This window comes from Mirounga leonina, unplaced genomic scaffold, assembly GCF_011800145.1.
Source record: "Mirounga leonina isolate KUSES-001 unplaced genomic scaffold, KU_Mleo_1.0 Mir_167, whole genome shotgun sequence".
In the NCBI taxonomy this organism is placed as follows: domain Eukaryota; kingdom Metazoa; phylum Chordata; class Mammalia; order Carnivora; family Phocidae; genus Mirounga; species Mirounga leonina.
In genome coordinates this window covers 2933824-2950256 of record NW_023270422.1, presented here as the reverse complement: position 1 = coordinate 2950256, position 16433 = coordinate 2933824, and the positions used below count along the sequence as shown (strand labels likewise).

Here is a 16433-nt window from a genome sequence, read left to right as displayed (position 1 = left end):
TCCTCTCCTCTCCTCTCCTCTCCTCTCCTCTCCTCTCCTCTCCTCTCCTCTCCTCTCCTCTCCTCTCCCCTCCCCTCCCTTCCCCTCCCCTCCTTTTCTTTTCTTTCCTTTCTTACAATTCTTTTTTTGAAAATTGTGCCTTTTATTTTGAGATTAGAACTGAGAGTCCCAAGCAGTGTTTATAGCACAGGGAGTTTTCTGTTTACCTTAGGAATATTACCCCTAAATCTGTTGGGCTAGCTGATTAGGTTACTTTTGACCAATCAGATGAAATTTTGCAAAATGTCCCAGTGAAACAAGACTTTCCCTTCTAGGCTACCAACAAGAAGTGTTAGATGTTTGGTACTTTCAGTATAGCCAGTCCTTATGTGTTTGTTGTGTGTCATCCAGGGGCTCAAGAAAGCACTATGGGATTTTTTTTTTTTTGACAAAAAAGCACTATGGGATTCAGAAGTTCCGTGTCCTCAAGAAGCAATTTGTCTGCTATTTGGATGGTAGAGTGGATGGAGATAATGATAAAGCATTTCTGAAGGCCTGATGTTTTTCTGGGTCTTAAGTGTTGCCTTAGTGTTTCAAAAGCATATGGCAAACAATAACAACAATGTTGAGTGCATCTTCATGTGAACATAGATTATCTGTGGGTTGGCTACTGACATTATTCCTGGATGTGTTCTGTGCATATTTGTGATTCTGTGAGCCATGCTCTACTGTGTTGTTTCTCCAGCTAATTCAGATGGCTATGTGGCTTGAAATGACTATAAGTCAGGGAAACCTGAGTTACAAAATCTCTTTAGTGCTAGAAATATCTCAGCATTCTTTAGTCTTTAGGCTTTGGGATACCCTTCACAATGCCAAATGAAATGAAACATCTCTAATACATTTTGAGAAAGGAGAGAGGACACTCTTGGGTGAGTTTTCTCATGTCCAGTTCTTCAAAATTTATAATGGCAATGTTGAAAACTTTTAAAAATCATGCCTCTAGGTAAAGAAATTGGAGCATAAGAGAGCCACATGATTGATTGAATATCATGAAGCATGGAAGTTGGAGATTTCTTGGTTTCTGCTTACTCCACCTGATTAAGCAGCACATTGTTTTCTGATTATTACATGGAGGATTTACTTTGCAGTAAATGAGGCAGCAATAAGCTGCCTTCTGCTTTGTGGGAGATCAACAGTCCTGATATAAGTTTTTTTATTTGCTACCCTTTTATTGTTCTCTGGTAATTCTGGAGAACAAAGGCCACTGGAGAGAGATCTGGGATCTTTCCAATTCAGGAGACACTAGGAAATTGGATGATGACCAAGGCAGTGGGGACTCCAGTAGATGAATTCTGGGTGTTGGTAAGAATGCTCCTGAGGCAGGTGTGCTTTGTTTCTGGGTCTTGGCCACCCCATCAAAGGAATACTGTGAGCCTTCATTGTTGACCTTTTAATTTTTAAGGTAGACACATGATGAAAGCATAAACCCTAAGTCACTGGTTTAGGTCTTGACAAAGTTACACATTTTTTGATGATCTTTGAAACATTGGAGCATGGGTTGGCATTCCTTGTAATTCAGTTTTATATCCCTTCTATGCTCTGTAGAATTATATCCTTTCTATGGCCTCTGTAGAATTTCCTTTCCAAAAAAGGAAAACTCATCTTTTTATGGACATATTAACTTAGCGGAAGAGACATTATTTCTAGGTTGCTGGTGTGAAGCTTTTGCCACATAGACAAACTGTACCTGATCTCATGTGTTAGTTTATGTGTTTGTATGCTTTCTCTAAGTCAGCGTAGTTGGACTGTGGTTATTTTATGGCTTCTGTTTCCCCTGTACCATCTCTGAACAGATACTGAAATTATTTAATTAAACTTAGATATACGAAGAGAACACTTACTTGTATAGAAGTTATGCAGATGTATGCAAATAATGTACAAATGAGTTGTCATGGCTGGACTGGAATACTGTATTACACCAGCCCTTCATTGCCATCATAGAAGAAGAAATACAGGAGTACAGTTGTCTTATTGTTCACTTTTAGATTGAATCACAATTTCAGGATGCTTTTTTTTTTTTTTTTTAAATTTTATTCATTTAGTCAACAGAGAGAGAGAGAGCACAAGCAGGGGGAGTGGCAGAGGGAGAAGCAGGCTCCCCGCTGTGCAAGGAGCCCGACGCGGGACTCAATCCCAGGACCTGGGACCATGACCTGAGCCGAAGGCAGACACTTAACGGACTGAACCACCCAGGCGTCCATAGGGTGCTTTTTCAAAAAAAAGTGTTTGACTGCCTCACTCTGAAGTCTTGGATGAATGTCACCTTCCTTCATTTTTTTCACAGTGCATGTGAGTTTTTAGGTGTCAGTATTACCTTATTAGTCATTGTCACCTCTTCTGATCATCCTCTAAAGCTACTTTTAAAGTTTATCTTTAAACTTTTTTTTTAATAGTGCATCTTACCTTGCTTTAAGTTCTAGAAAATCCTATGTTAATGGCACTGTCTGAAGGTAGGCCTGTTTTCTTTAGGGATCTTGTAGGAGTCAGGCTCACAGACTTGTGGGGGCTGGAGGAGTTCTTTAGTACAAGTTCAGTAGTAGCTCTCTCTAAATTTATGGTAAATTGTTTGTGAGGTTGGAATGACAGATTTGTCCTAGTGGTTCTTCTTTTAACCTCTGGCTATTTAAGTTTAATTCTATAAAGTAAGCTGAGAAATGTACATGTTAAATGCTAGTTACTGCCCATGATGAAAGGGCTGGTGATGGTCAAGGTGACTGTCATTTTGAGGCTGTAGGCTGGGAGCACATCAGAAGGACCTGACCAGAAATGGCTTAAATATGAGATAATTATGATAAATGGTCTCTTCTTAAAAAAGCTTAATCACTCAATCTGAATACATAGCAAGAGATTTTTGTCATCAAAAGGATAAGGTCTGTGGTAGTTCAAAGCTGTTATTAACAGAAAAGCAAGTTGTATCTTTTTCTTTAGAATTGAAAGGGACCAAAGCTATCATATATATTCAAAAACCTCAACTACAAATGAGGAAATACAAGTCAGAGATGTTAAGTGACATGCCCAGAGTCAGACCGTGAGTAAATGATGGAGTGAGCCTTGATGTGAGAGCCCCGCACTGCAGCCTGTGCCCCTTTCAGACCTTGTTCTACACCACAGGGTGTGGATGGAGGGTATTGTCAGCTGATGTGAAAATGGTAATTTTGGGGGCGCCTGTGGCTTAGTTGTTGGTTATGCGTCTGACTCTTGATTTCAGCTCAGGTCATGATCTCAGGGTTGTGGGATTGGGCCCTGCATAGGGCTCCACTCTGGGCGTGGAGCCTGCTTAAAATTCTCTCTCCCGCTCCCTCTGCCTCCCCCACCCCCTCTCTCCCTCTCAAAAAAAAAAAAAAAAAGAAAGAAAGAAAATGATAATTTTAATGGTTGCTAGGAAAATTCTGGTTGAATACTTTTCACATCATAATTGATGTTAGTGCAGCTTGCCTACTTGTTTGAGTGCCAGCCTCTTGTGTAGAACAGTAAAAAATATTTATCTTTTTCATTTGGTCTTATATTGTTAGAAGAGCTGAGAAATTTTCAGTGTTGTTAATGGGTATAAGAGTGAATTCTCTCAGATTTATTCAGTAGTTGTTAGAAAATGCTGAGGAACAAAAAACACTTTGAGGACTGGCTGGTCAGATTTTAGGGACATACTTAAATATTTTGTTTACAAATGAAAATTAAGCATTTGATTTGTAGGTAAACCCTTCTTGCCCTGGAAGAAATGAGTTATGGAATCTTTGTTTGCAACTGAAGAATTAAGCCAACAGCTTTCCTAAGGGAAGTTGCTTAAACAAAGGTATCAACAGTAGTGAGGCTCCTTGTTGGTGTCTGGACTTTGTAGAAACTCGAGATATTTACTTTACTCTTTTGCTTAGAATTTTCCCTCATACAGTGGCTTGCCCTTGCCATACCAACATATATAACCTCGTGTAATGTGCCCAACATTTTAGAAAGCTGTGATGGCCCTTGTAACTGGGGAAACCTTGGAAGTTGATTCTTCTGTAGAGTACCTATTATAGAATCACTACCCTATCAAGCCATGTGTGTGGAGATCACACACATGGTGCCTGAGCCTGAACCAGGGAAAACCAGGGGCTTCTACGTTTGGAAGCCCAAGTGTGGGCCCAGGGCTCCCTCAGCGTCTCCCCACATGACAGCCTGTAGTTGGGCTGTCACCCAGGACTACCAGGAACATAAAACATAGCTTTACATATCCAAATGCATTGTATGTAAGCTTAAACCTGTGGAAGAAGTGGCATGAATTTTAAAGGCTCACCTGGCACCTTGAAATGTTTAACATCATTATACTCAGTAAGTTATAATGGTTGTGGTTGGTGACGTTCAAGTAGGAAGAAAATCTTCATGTTGTGGTTTCATGCTCTTGAATACCTGGAACAAATGGCATAGCTGCTGTTGCTTAAATACACGTATTCCTATGAGGCCTTCAGACCTTTCCAATAGAAGTAAGCTGTAATGTGTATGTTCATGTGTGTGCTTTTTAAATATTTTTTTAAATATTTTTTTATGTATTTTTAGGGAGAGAGTGAGTGAGTGGAGGAGGGGTAGAGGGAGAGGGAGAGAGAGACTCCTCAAGCAGACTCCCCACTGAACACAAAGCCCAATGTGGGGCTCGATCCCAGGACCCTGGGATCATGACCTGAGCCGAAGGCAGATGCTTAACCAATTGAGCCACCCAGGCACCCCGAATCTTCTGGAATTCTTAAATATAAGCTTGCATAAAGTAGGGAAAAGGAACTCTGGAAAGCTTGTTCTAGGAATTTAAGGCTGTAGCCCCAAAGTGACCAATACTGATCAGATGGCCCCCTCTGACCATGTGGGGACAGGGGTTTTTGCCTTCCATGTGTCTCTCCAGGAATATCACTGATAACTGACAGGCCCCATTTTGTTTTCTTAAGAAATTATAATAGAACTCATGGAAAGTACCCATTCACTGATATACGTACAGTTTTGATTTGTGACTAACATTTTCTTTCTTAATTTAAAACATTTTTAAGTGATAAAAGTAAAAAAATTTAGGAACAAAGGAAAAGGCAAAAGTCACCTATGGTTTCATTATTTTCATACAACTCTTTTTCTTCCTGTGCATTTCTTTTGTCTTTTAATATTTAAAAAATTTTAAAAATGTCCTTTCTACAAGGTCATAATCCCATGGCTGTGTGAAAAGTTCATGATCTGTGGAAGCAGACAGACCTGGGTTTGATTTCTGGGCCTACCAATTACTAGTTATGTGACCGTGGGCATGTTCCTTCACTTCTGTGCATTTCAGTTTCTTCATCTGTAAAATGAGCTAACACCTTAAACTCACATAGGATTCTTGCAGGGCTGAAGGAGATACCATACATGAAGTACCTGGCCTTTTGTGGTACACCATTCACTGCTTAACATTCTCTCCTGGGCATTTGCTTTTCATTTGGCTGCATGGTCTGAAAGGAAATTACTGACCTCTTTGGTGAGAGACGTCCCCAGGTCCCCATGTCTGGCCTTGGGACTGAGTGACTCTGGGGCCCCAAGGGTCTCTGCATCTTGGAGGGGCCTTTGCTTTGCTGACTCGAGGGTGGAGGGGAAGGGGAGGAGTGACACTGTGCTCTTTGGTGTTTTCTTACCCGGTAGAGGTCACACAGCCCTTTTTCTGGTATCCTATAAAGGGCTGGGACAATTCAACCCTCTTTACTGGAGCCTGGTAAACAGAGGGACCAGATTGAAGGGAAGTACCAGTTCCAGTTATTGAAACATGGTTTCCTGAATGCCAGAGCCATGATACTGGTGCCCAAATTTCAAGTCTAACATAGAGTTTCTGCCAGGCCTATCTGTCCTATCTAAGATGATGGCTCGGCCTTTCTTTGATCATTCAGATGAGAAGGAGCAGTTGGGCTAGGATTTGGACTAAAGCTGGCAGTAGAGTGGGAAGTCTCCTATTTGTAGGAGGGCTCCCTGGAGCAGGCATGTAGGGGCACTGTGGAGAGGCCCGGCATAGCCATGGGGGAGCCAGGTGGCTATGGAGGTGCAGCCTCCCTGCTGTTGTTCAGGGGCAGAACTCTGGTCCTAGGGTGAGATAGTACAAGAGTAAGGGGTGATTAGCTTTGATTTATTTATTTTTTTGAAAAGATTTTATTTTTAAATAATTTCTGCACCCAGCGTGGGGCTCGAACTCAACCCTGAGATCAAGAGTTGCATGTTCTACCAGGTGAGCCAGCCAGGTGCCCCGGTGCTTAGCTTTTAAAGACAGTGGAGACTCCCAGCATTTATCAATGGGAAGCTGGTGTTCAGTAGAATCTGGTAGAAATTCACTGGCCTATTGGGTCTGGGGCAAGGAGCTTGGGTAAAAATGCACTTTGATCAGGACATAGCTCTTGGGGTTAGTTTGGCAGTGACAGGACTTGCTGCTGAGCACCTGGGGTGCAGTGGTCTAGTTTAAGTCTGTCCTGCTTCAACTTGGGATTCTTCTGAGGCCTGGACAAGTAGGATTATCAGTGCGCCCTCTTGTCAAATTCTGGGAAAGCAGAAGTCAGTATGTCATGTGTAGTTTGAACGTAGAAGGTTGTTTGAAATTACTCTATTTTTGAAAGTCTGGGGGAAACATCCATGGGATGCCTTCATCATTCCCTCCGAAGTTCAAAGATGGAATACTTAGAGCAGTGATTGTATATAGCATGTAGGTAAGCATCTGAAGTGGACATTTGTAGTTAACAAAAGGGGGTGTTGATTTCCTTTGAAAAGTGAAGATTTTTATAATGCGCCCAGTCCGTACAGGACATCAGAGCGACCTCCACCATCAGCTGTACCCTACTGCTGTGGACAGTGGATGTGTGCGAGCGGCTATGGAAGATGGATCCTGGGCCAGACTCTTTCTGGAAATTAACAAATTTTAAGAGCAGTGGCAGAGCTTTTCAAGTTTATAGTGAGCCTGTTTGATATCTCAAAGTAAAAGCATTTAAAAATCTTTCTTTAGAGTTTTGTTTTTGGAACACCTGCCTCTTCCTCACTGAACCTTAAGTTAAATGGGTAACACTCCCTATCCCCCTCAACCCCTCTGCTTCAGAGGAAGAGAAAGCCCAAATAACTGACTCTGTGGGCCAGATATGTGTGCAGCTGGGACTAGCACTCTTGAGCCAGTCCTGGACTTAAGATTAAAGCCCTTTGTGATGCAATTTTTAGTTTTAAGTGGGGGAGCCAGGCTGCCATGACAGTTACAAGTGAATTTCAGGGAGACATTCAGACTTGTGACCTCCTCATGGATACTGTTGGTGATGTCTGCATTGGTGGTGAAGTGTGTTTTAGGGTCCTCTTGTAGGGGTGTAGAAACAAGGGGGAGTCCAATGCTCCTGGGCTCCTAGAAGATGCTGTTCCCCTCAAAAGAGGGGGTGGGTTGAAAGGTTGCCTACCTGTGTTCACCTGATGCCTGCACAGATCAGCCTTTCATGGTAAAGGGGGCTCTGTGGGCTCTGTCTGGAGAGAAAATGCCTATATTCAGGAGAATAGCTGGTCATAGCCCATCTGGCTCTACCCAGTGTCTGACAAGTTTTTGGCTCCTGAGGAACTCCACCCTTCCCAGCCACAGCTTCTGGTCCTTGCTTATCTCTGGAGAGCCATGGTTTTAAAGCCCAGCCAGTGCTTTCTTGCAGATGGGGCTAATCCAGAGCACAGAGAAGAGACTGTGGCTTTCCTTCCCATGCTCCCACCCACCCTTTCCTGCCTAACTTCTTGAGGCAGAATGGATGATTGTGGTGGGAACCTGAACCCTTGTTGTGGGGCCCTAGCAACAAAAGGGGCAACCTCAGGGTGCCTGGGTGGCTCAGTCGGTTAAGCGTCTGCCTTCGGCTCAGGTCATGATCCCACGGTCCTGGGATTAAGCCCCGAGTCGGGCTCCCTGCTCAGCAGGAGTCTGCGTCTCCCTCTCCTTCTGCCCCTCTCCCCCGCTCATACTCTCTCACGCGTGCATTCTTTCTCTCAAATCAATCAATCAATAAAATCTTTAAAAAGAAGAGGGGCAACTTCTGCTCTGATGGTCTTTTGCCCTAAGGACATGGCGAAGGGAGGTCTTTGGTGCAGGGACCAGTACCTATACTGGGCGGTGTTGCTGCCTCCTGTAGGCCTGTCCCAGTGGAGATGCCTAGAATCATCGTGGCTTATTTTTGGGGCAGGTATGTGAAAATTGGCCATGAAATGAAAACTTGAGTACTCAACAGCAGGATGAGGGAATTTGGTATCTTTATTTCATCTTTATATTATCAGCCACCTTATTCAAGAGTTCCTTCATTGTGTTAACACTAAACAGGATTGTTCAAGTGGGCAAAGGGAATGCATTGTGTTCTATTTTAATGAAGGATTTAGGCTTATGGAGACCTCCATCTGATCTTAAATTTCTCAAGCTGAACACCTCTTATGAGCAGAGATGTGGTGTGGTAAGAAAGGAAGTGTGGTGAACTGGGAGCTGGCAACTAGTTGAAGCTCTGAAACCAGTTGCTAACCAGCTGCATTACTTTAAGCAGCTCACATTACAGAGTTTCTGAATACCTGAGGAGTGTGTGTCTTTTCCATGTTTATATCCTTGACATCCAGCACGTGCCTGGAGGGCGTAGGTGCTCAGTGAATGTTTGTCTAACAGTGGAAGGAGAAGGTGGGCCCAGAGCCTAGCCCAGCGTGTGTTCAGAGTTTAGGAGGTGGGCAAAAGAAAAGATTTTCCAGTCAACTGAATTTTATAAATACTGTCTGTTAAGTCCCTTTCTTGCAGATTCTTGTTTATTTATTTATTTATTTGGAGGGGAGGGCAGAAGGAGAGAGAGAGAGAGAAAGAGTCTTAAGCAGGCTCCGCACCCAGTGCAGAGTCCAATGAGGGGCTTGATCTCACAACTCTGAGATCATGACCTGAGCTGAAATCAAGAGTTGGATGCTGACCCAACTGAGCCACCCAGGCGCTCCCCTTTCTTGGAGATTCTTAATGTACCATTGGCATATTAGATGCCGTGAGAAGTCCTGTGGTAAAGAAAACCTGTGTTGTTGAACCCAGAATTTCCTAAACTTATTTGACTCAAGAACACCCTTTGCCTACAGCTCCATGAAGCTGGAGAAACTTTTGCTGAAGCAGAATACCTTGAAGGAGACTTGCTGCTGGAGCATTCTAGAATTTGAGAGTAGGGTTGGGAGGATGGGACATATTTTGGGGGGTAGTAAGGTGATAGAAGGTTGAAGTTTGGGGCGAGAGGATAGGGTAGGGTTAGTCTCTCAACAGGGCTCAGACTCCAGATTTTGAAAGTAAACATTGTAGGGCACACTCTTCATCCACAGCATGAACAGGAATCTCGGGTGAAGTATTTATCTCCTGAGCTGATCTCACACATGCACAGAGAGATTCTCATCTTGTCCTTAGGAAACCTAGCTCAGTGGACAAGAAGACCACGTTTCTGTCATGCTCATGCACTTTTTCTTGTTTTTCTTTTTAGCAGATTGTAAATATCTTGAAAGCAGGACTCTAATCAAAACTCTGTAAAACTCTCCTGGGCATTGTTACTGGTTTTTCGCCTACCGTGGAATAAGTGATGAAGGTGCTAAAAGGCACTGTAGAGATTTGGTTTCCACTGTCCCCTTCCTTCTTCTGTAGGGTCTGAGATGAACACCACTAACAGGGCAAACAGGAGAGTGTCCTGTTGTTCCCTGTCCCAGGTGCGCCTCTCCCCCCCAATGTCAGCTTTGCCAGGTGGGTTTGGCGATGCCTGCCTGTGGACATGCCCCGTGGTCTGCTGCTCTCTACTGATCACCCACTGCTGTCTCTGGGAGCCCATGCCCCACCCCCAGAGTTTCTCTCCAGCCACTCCCCCTCCTAGATAAGTACATATAAATGCGATTATGTTTAGAAGCTGAAGCATTTGAATAAATCAGATGCTTTTGCCCAACCCTAGAATAAAGGCTGTAGTTATTTTAACAACAACAACAAAAATCCTGCAGTCTTCAGCTATTTCTGGATGTAGACTGGTAATTAGCATGCCATTTGTAATTCATTGCTGTCTCGGGCTGTTTGTTTCCTTGTTCCAATGCAGCCCAGTTTGGGAGACTAGGTTTATTTCATTTGGAAATGTGATTTTGTGGAGACCTCTAAAATGCCATCATAAGATTAATGGTTTTCTGTAGCCAAAGTTTGCCAAACCTGGTGTTTGTAGCTCAATTATTAGTTTTCAGCAGCTCTGTGGAGGGGAGTAACAGCTTGCTAGGATGGTATTTAGTTTCCAAGAAAACTGTTAAAAAGCAACTGCTTCAGGAAGGACTGATGCTACCTGAGGTAAGTGATACTTCAGGAGAACAGGTAGTTTGGGGTTAGGTTAAGGAGGCTTTACGCTGTTTTACCTGTTTCAGTGTTATTTATGGGATGTATTTTACGTTTTTAGTTCACATATTAACTCATGTGCATGAAGGCCAAATGCAGAGGAGTGCCTTTTGGAAATTTATACTGCCAGAATGAAAGGAAAATGTTTGCATTTGTTCTTGTAACAGGACAGGCAGGTGAGAAGGCTCCTGGAGACAGTCAGTCCCCCCTGCCCCCCGCCGTGGTCTCTCCCTGGGGACTTCATGCTTGCTCTCCAGCTGCAGAGGGAAAGGAGGAAAATATGCAGTTGCTGTTTCTGTTTTGGAGTACTGGGACCTGCTGCTGGTTGTAAAATGAGAACTTGGCCATGGTCCAAAAGGAAAGCTTTTGGTTCCTTCTTTTTAGAAAGATTTATTGGGGGGTAGTCTTTAATGAATAGACTGATTCTCTACATTTCTCCTGCAGTGTAAGGCTGTCTGACTTTGGCTGCTCAGTTGACCCTGTAGTTGCCAACAGTAAAGGCACAAGTGCGGCATAAGGAGAGCGTGTGTGGAACTACACACCGTACGTGGTCTTGATGCCTGCCTGGCCATCTTGGCGTTACCCGTGCATCTTCTCATATCCACTGAAGGGGAAGTGGATTAACTTTGCCCTCTAAGGACTTAGCTTTTGATGAAGGAAAAAGGAGTTATTTTATATGTGAGCTAAATTTTTCTGAACTAACTCTCCTGCTCCTCATTTCCCAAGATGATACAAAAGAAGGAAGCTAAAACAAGACAAAACAAAATAAAGCACTTTTGTGAATGGAAAGCACATGTGTTGTTCCAATGGCTCTCTTGATTAAAGGGTTTAAATAGATGAGCACTAGGTTCTAAAAGAAAAGAATTAAAGTGGTTCTAATTGCTCTATAAGATACGATGATAAGAAGGAACTCGCTTAAATTGTACAGAGGCCAAGCAGTCTTGCAAAAACTATGGCCTGAAATGTTTGAGAGTGCAGTTTATCACCAGGGAAAGTCATTTCTGGAAAGTTTTAGGATGTAAAAGTAAACAGCTGGAAAAATTTGAGTATAGTTCTGTACTGTGCAAGGATGCATCCAGGTACCTCCATCCAGGTGGGTCGTCTTGGACCCCAGAGTCTTTCATGCCAGGACCCGTGGGTGGCTTTGTGGCTTCCATGCTCAGCTCCAGTCTTGGTTGATGTTGTCAAAGGCATTGGACCTTAGATACCCCTGGAGGTCTGGCACAGTGCAGGCTGTGGGTCAGACCACCTAGGCAAGAGTTGGGGAAGAGGCTAGGGAGGGTGGTTGTCTTTCATACTCACCCCTATGCAAGTACCAACCAGCTATTCTCATTTGATTAACCCAAGAGGTTTCAGCTCTTTCAGGTTTATGTAGTGCAGTTTTAGGACAATGGATTCCATGTGTTTTATTTCAAATTATGATATTCAAGAATAATTTCTGTTTTCTGAAACTCCTTGTCCTAGAAACAGGCTTGAGGATAGAGGATTGGTTAGCTAAGTACCGTGAGGAAATATTAAGGATCCCCTGAGAATGGGGAGGGGTAAATGATGGAGGAGACAAAAAGATCATCTGAGGAAAGTGGACGCACAGTCTTCTTATGCGTCAGCTTGCTGATAATGGAATCTGGTATGAAAGACAACTGTAATATCATGTTTAAAAACTATTATTATTATTACTTTTTTTATTAGGTAATATTATATGGTTCAAAATAAAATCAATTATCAAAAGGTATTCATTCAGAAGTCTACTTCTGTCTACTCTGTCCCCATAATCACTGTTATTGTTTCTTATATATCTTCCTAGAATTTCCTTATATATTTATAAATAAATTTGAAAATATATTAATCATCACCACCCTCTGTCTATCCAAAAGGTCTCATACCCATTTTCTTGCACCTTGCTTTTCATGCTTAATGTGTCTTCGAGATCCTTCCATATCAGCATATACAAAGCTTCCTTCCTCCTCATCCCTTCTTTCTCCTTTCCTCCCCTCCCCTCCCCTCCTGTTTAGAGATGCCTGGTGTCCCATTTAATACATGTGCCATAATTTATTGAACCGGTCATTCCTCTACTGATGAACATTTGACTTATTTCCAAATTTGCTTATACAAACAAATTACAATGAATAACGTATTTCATTGCACTTAATCACATGCAGTCATAACCTTAAGGATAAATTCCCAGATTTGGAATTGTTAATTCAAAAGAATATATGCATTTGTAGTTTTGACTGACATTGCACACCCCATCAGCAGTGGGTGAAGGTGCATGTTTTACCACATTCTTAGCAATAGACCATGTTACCACATTTTGGGAGTTTATCAAAAAGATAGGGGGAAAGTGGTATCTAAATGTAGTTTTAACGTACATTTCTATTACTGTGAGGAGTTGTGCATCTTTCATGTGATTGTGCGAGCCCTTTCTATTCGTGGATTGTACTTTTTTTTCTCATGGATTTCTAGGAGCATTTTGTATATTAGGGAAGTAGATTTTGTGATAAAACTTGCAAATACTGTTTTGAAGTTTTTGTCATTTGTCTTTTAACTGATTTTTACCAGGCTGAAATTTCTGATGTTTATGTGGTTATATTTATCATTCTTTCTTTTGTGGCTTCTGGATTTTGAGTCACAGTTAGGAAGGAATTTCCAACTTGGCTGTAGAACCACAGTGTTGTTTAGGATTAACTGGTTTTTGAAATTCTGTTGGTTTCTGTTTCTAAAACCTAAAAATAACAGTTTATTCAAATTATATTTGCTTTTTGTTTTGTGTAATTTGCTTTTGTCCTTTCTTCTTGACTTTATTTAATATATTTACTACATTTTTCCATTTCCCATAACTGGAAAGAAATTTTAATTGCCACCCAAAGTGTAAAATGAAGGGCATGCTCTCAGTGGGGTGTATTAGATGTGTAGAGCTGTGAGTGGTGCTTCCTGGAGGGACTATGCACTGTCACGGAAGGGAAGTAGGGTGTGGCTCTGAGTGTCAGTCTAGAGTGCCTCAGAATACTGGTAACAAGTACCCATCAAGTAGCCTCGGGAATTCTTGAGTTGGATGAGGATGATCTGGCCAATGAAAATAGAACTCCAGATATGTCGTTTTCTATTCGTTCTGGTTCCCAGTTTCTCTTGCAAGCCAAGCCTGTTATGTTTATTACTTACAATTCTATTTTTCTCTATGTGAGTTTACTGAGGATTTGGGGGTTGGTTCATGGGGAGGAGTCTGATATGATACATTACCCCATCTCCTATGGTCTCCATAGTACTCAGTATTCATGTGGTAATGACGTTAAAGACCTTAAAAAGACAAATTAGGTCCGTCAGTTAACTTAGACCTTTGTGAGTGATATTGTGATTTATAAGATATATATATATATATTTGGTTATTCAGATGACCATAATATATTTCTTATATATATTTGTCTTTGTTTATAATTCATGGTTCACAGCTTATAAAACCCTTGGAATTTCCTAAGCATTGAGAGTGATAAAAGGTGTTATTTGTTATGTTAATGAGTAAGCTTTTGAAAAGCACTTAAGGATGGGGATGCTGGTTGCCAATGGAGCCAACCTGGTGATTAGAGGGTTGGAACTTTTAGTTCCACTCCCTGACCTCTAGGGAGGGGAGAGGGGCTGGAAGTTGACACAGTCGCTAATGGCCAATATTTAATCAATGTAATGTATGTAATGAAGCCTTCATAAAAATTCCAAAGGACAGTGTTTGGAGAGCTTCCAGGTTGGTGAATACCGAGAGATTGGGGAGAGTGTAGCACCTGGAAAGGGCTTGGAAGCTCTGTGCCCTTTCCCCACACCTTGTCGAATGCATCTCTTCCTTCTGGCTGTTTCTGAGTTACATCCTTTTATAATGAAATGATAATCTAGTAAGTAAGATATTTCTCTGGGTTATGTGAGCCACTGTAGCAAATTAATGGAATCTGAGGAGGAGCTTCTGGGAACCTCTGATTTTATAGCTAGTCAGTCAGAAGTACTGATAACAACCTGGATTTGTGACTGGCATCTGAAATCCAAGGAGGAGGTTGTGGGAACCTCTTCTGTATAGCAGTTAGGTCAGAAGGACAGGTAACAACCTGGGCCCGTGACTGGCCCTGAATTGGCAGGGGAGAACAGTGTTGCAGGACTGAGCCCTTACCCTGTCGGATCTGATGCTATCTCTGGGTAGATAGCATCAGAATTCAGTTGAATTCTCCTTGGACACCCTGTTGGTGTCTGAGAATTGCTTCGTTGTGTGAGGGACCCATCCCCGCGTGCACACACACATTAGAATTGTTCTCAGAACAGCAATTTTACCTTGATCACTTAGAATAAGATCTTATATATGATCCATCTTTGTGGAGTAAGCATTTTCTTTGACTTGGGAGATGGGGTGAAAGTGGGGTCTGAGGGATACTGGGAGTGATACAGGAGACACGGGAAAGAGGGACTTTGGGATGACTGTATTTAAGACTGAAAAATACCAGCTAGTCTGATGTCTAGCTTTCTGAAAAATTATTTGTTGAGGATTCAGCCTGTCCCTGCTGGAGCTGTTACCAGCTTATACTGGGTATTATTTTTGTCAACTACAGTAAGTCTGTCTTGTCTGTTAGCATTCTGTTCTAACTGTATATCATTTTAAGCAAATGAAGGTGACTTTTCAGCATTAGGCCTTGAATTCCTGCCATTGGACAGCCTCGGCTCAATTCTGTACACAGTTTAGTCTTGGCTGTGTGGTTTCCAATTACATAGGTGTCGTTGAGCAAGCCTGTGGTTTATCCTCTTCTTCCTCCTCTTACTCCCTTCTTCTTGCTATCCTTTAGCATTTCTCTGTTGGTAAGCAAATTTAGGTAAAGTCAGTAAAATTCAGGATGGGTGATTTTGCTAAGGAAAGCACTCTAGGCAGCAGCAAATTTTTAGGGCTCGGTGGAGGAAGAGATGCTGCAAGGGTGTCAGAGGCCATTGATGGTCAGAGAGAGACTGGGAGAGTGGAGTCCTGGTAACTGTGGAGGGGGACAGGCAGGGGCTGTTGGAGCATCAGATGCTGCTGAGAGGTCATAGAAGACAGCGACTGAAAGATGCGCATTGGATCTGGAAATTAGGAGGGCACTGGAGAGTTTTGCCAGAGCACTTTCAGAAGCCTGGCTGTGGGATGAAAAGTGAACATTCTGCTCAGTTTCGGAGTTCCTTCCTCACAGACACTGTTGAATGGAAAGGCTGACCCATGGGAGACCATTGTTTATTTAAGATAATCTGTGCTATATGAACTATTGCATAAATTATCACAAAGTTGTCATTATTAGATCTGCTGGTGTGATATAAAGTGCCCATGTGACTTAACTTCCGAGCTCTTGCCAAACATGAAGTTTTTTTAAAGTTTTAATTTAAATTCCAGTTAGTTAACTGTAATATTAGTTTCAGGTGTACAATATAGTGATTCAACATTTGCATACATCACCTGGTGCTCATCACAAGTGCCCTCCTTAATCCCCATCACCTATTTAATACATCCCCCCACCTCTCCTATGGTAACTATCAGTTTTTCTCTTTAGTTAAGAGTCTGTTTCTTGGTTTGCCTTTCTCTCTTTTATTTTTTCTTTGCTAGTTTGTTTTGTTTCTTAAATTCCACATATGAGTGAGATCATATGGTATTTGTCTTCCTCTGACTGACTTATTTCACTTAGCATAACACTCGTTAGCTCCATCCATGTTATTGCAAATGGCAAGATTTCATTCTTTTTTATGGCTGAGTAATACTCCATTGTGTGTGTGTGTGTGTGTGTGTGTATACCACATCTTAATCCATTCATTTATTGATGGACACTTGGGCTGTTTCCGTAATGTGGCTATTGTAGATAATGCTGCTGTAAACATAGGGGTATAATTATCCCTTTGAATTAGTATTTTTGTATTCTTCGGGTAAATACCCAGTAGTGTGAAGCTGGATCTAGGGTAGTTCTATTTTTAACTTTTTGAGGAAATTCCTTACTGTTTTCCAAAGTGGCTGCACCAGTTTGCATTCCCACCAACAGTGCAAGAGGGTTCCCCTCTCTCCATATCCTCGCCAACACCT

The 16433-nt window shown here is 42.2% G+C and overlaps 1 protein-coding gene across 14 annotated transcripts in view; it reads left to right on the top strand.

The window, feature by feature from the left end:
• Positions 1 to 16433, top strand: part of LDLRAD4 (low density lipoprotein receptor class A domain containing 4) — a 432267-nt gene that overhangs the window by 71696 nt on the left and 344138 nt on the right. The window contains exon 1 of one of the 14 annotated variants that reach the window (XM_035013822.1): positions 2171 to 2328. The exons of the other annotated variants lie outside the window; for them this stretch is intronic. The gene's annotated coding sequence lies outside the window, so the exon portion shown is untranslated. Of the gene's footprint in view, positions 1 to 2170; positions 2329 to 16433 lie in introns of those variants that run through there. 14 annotated transcript variants of the gene reach the window in all.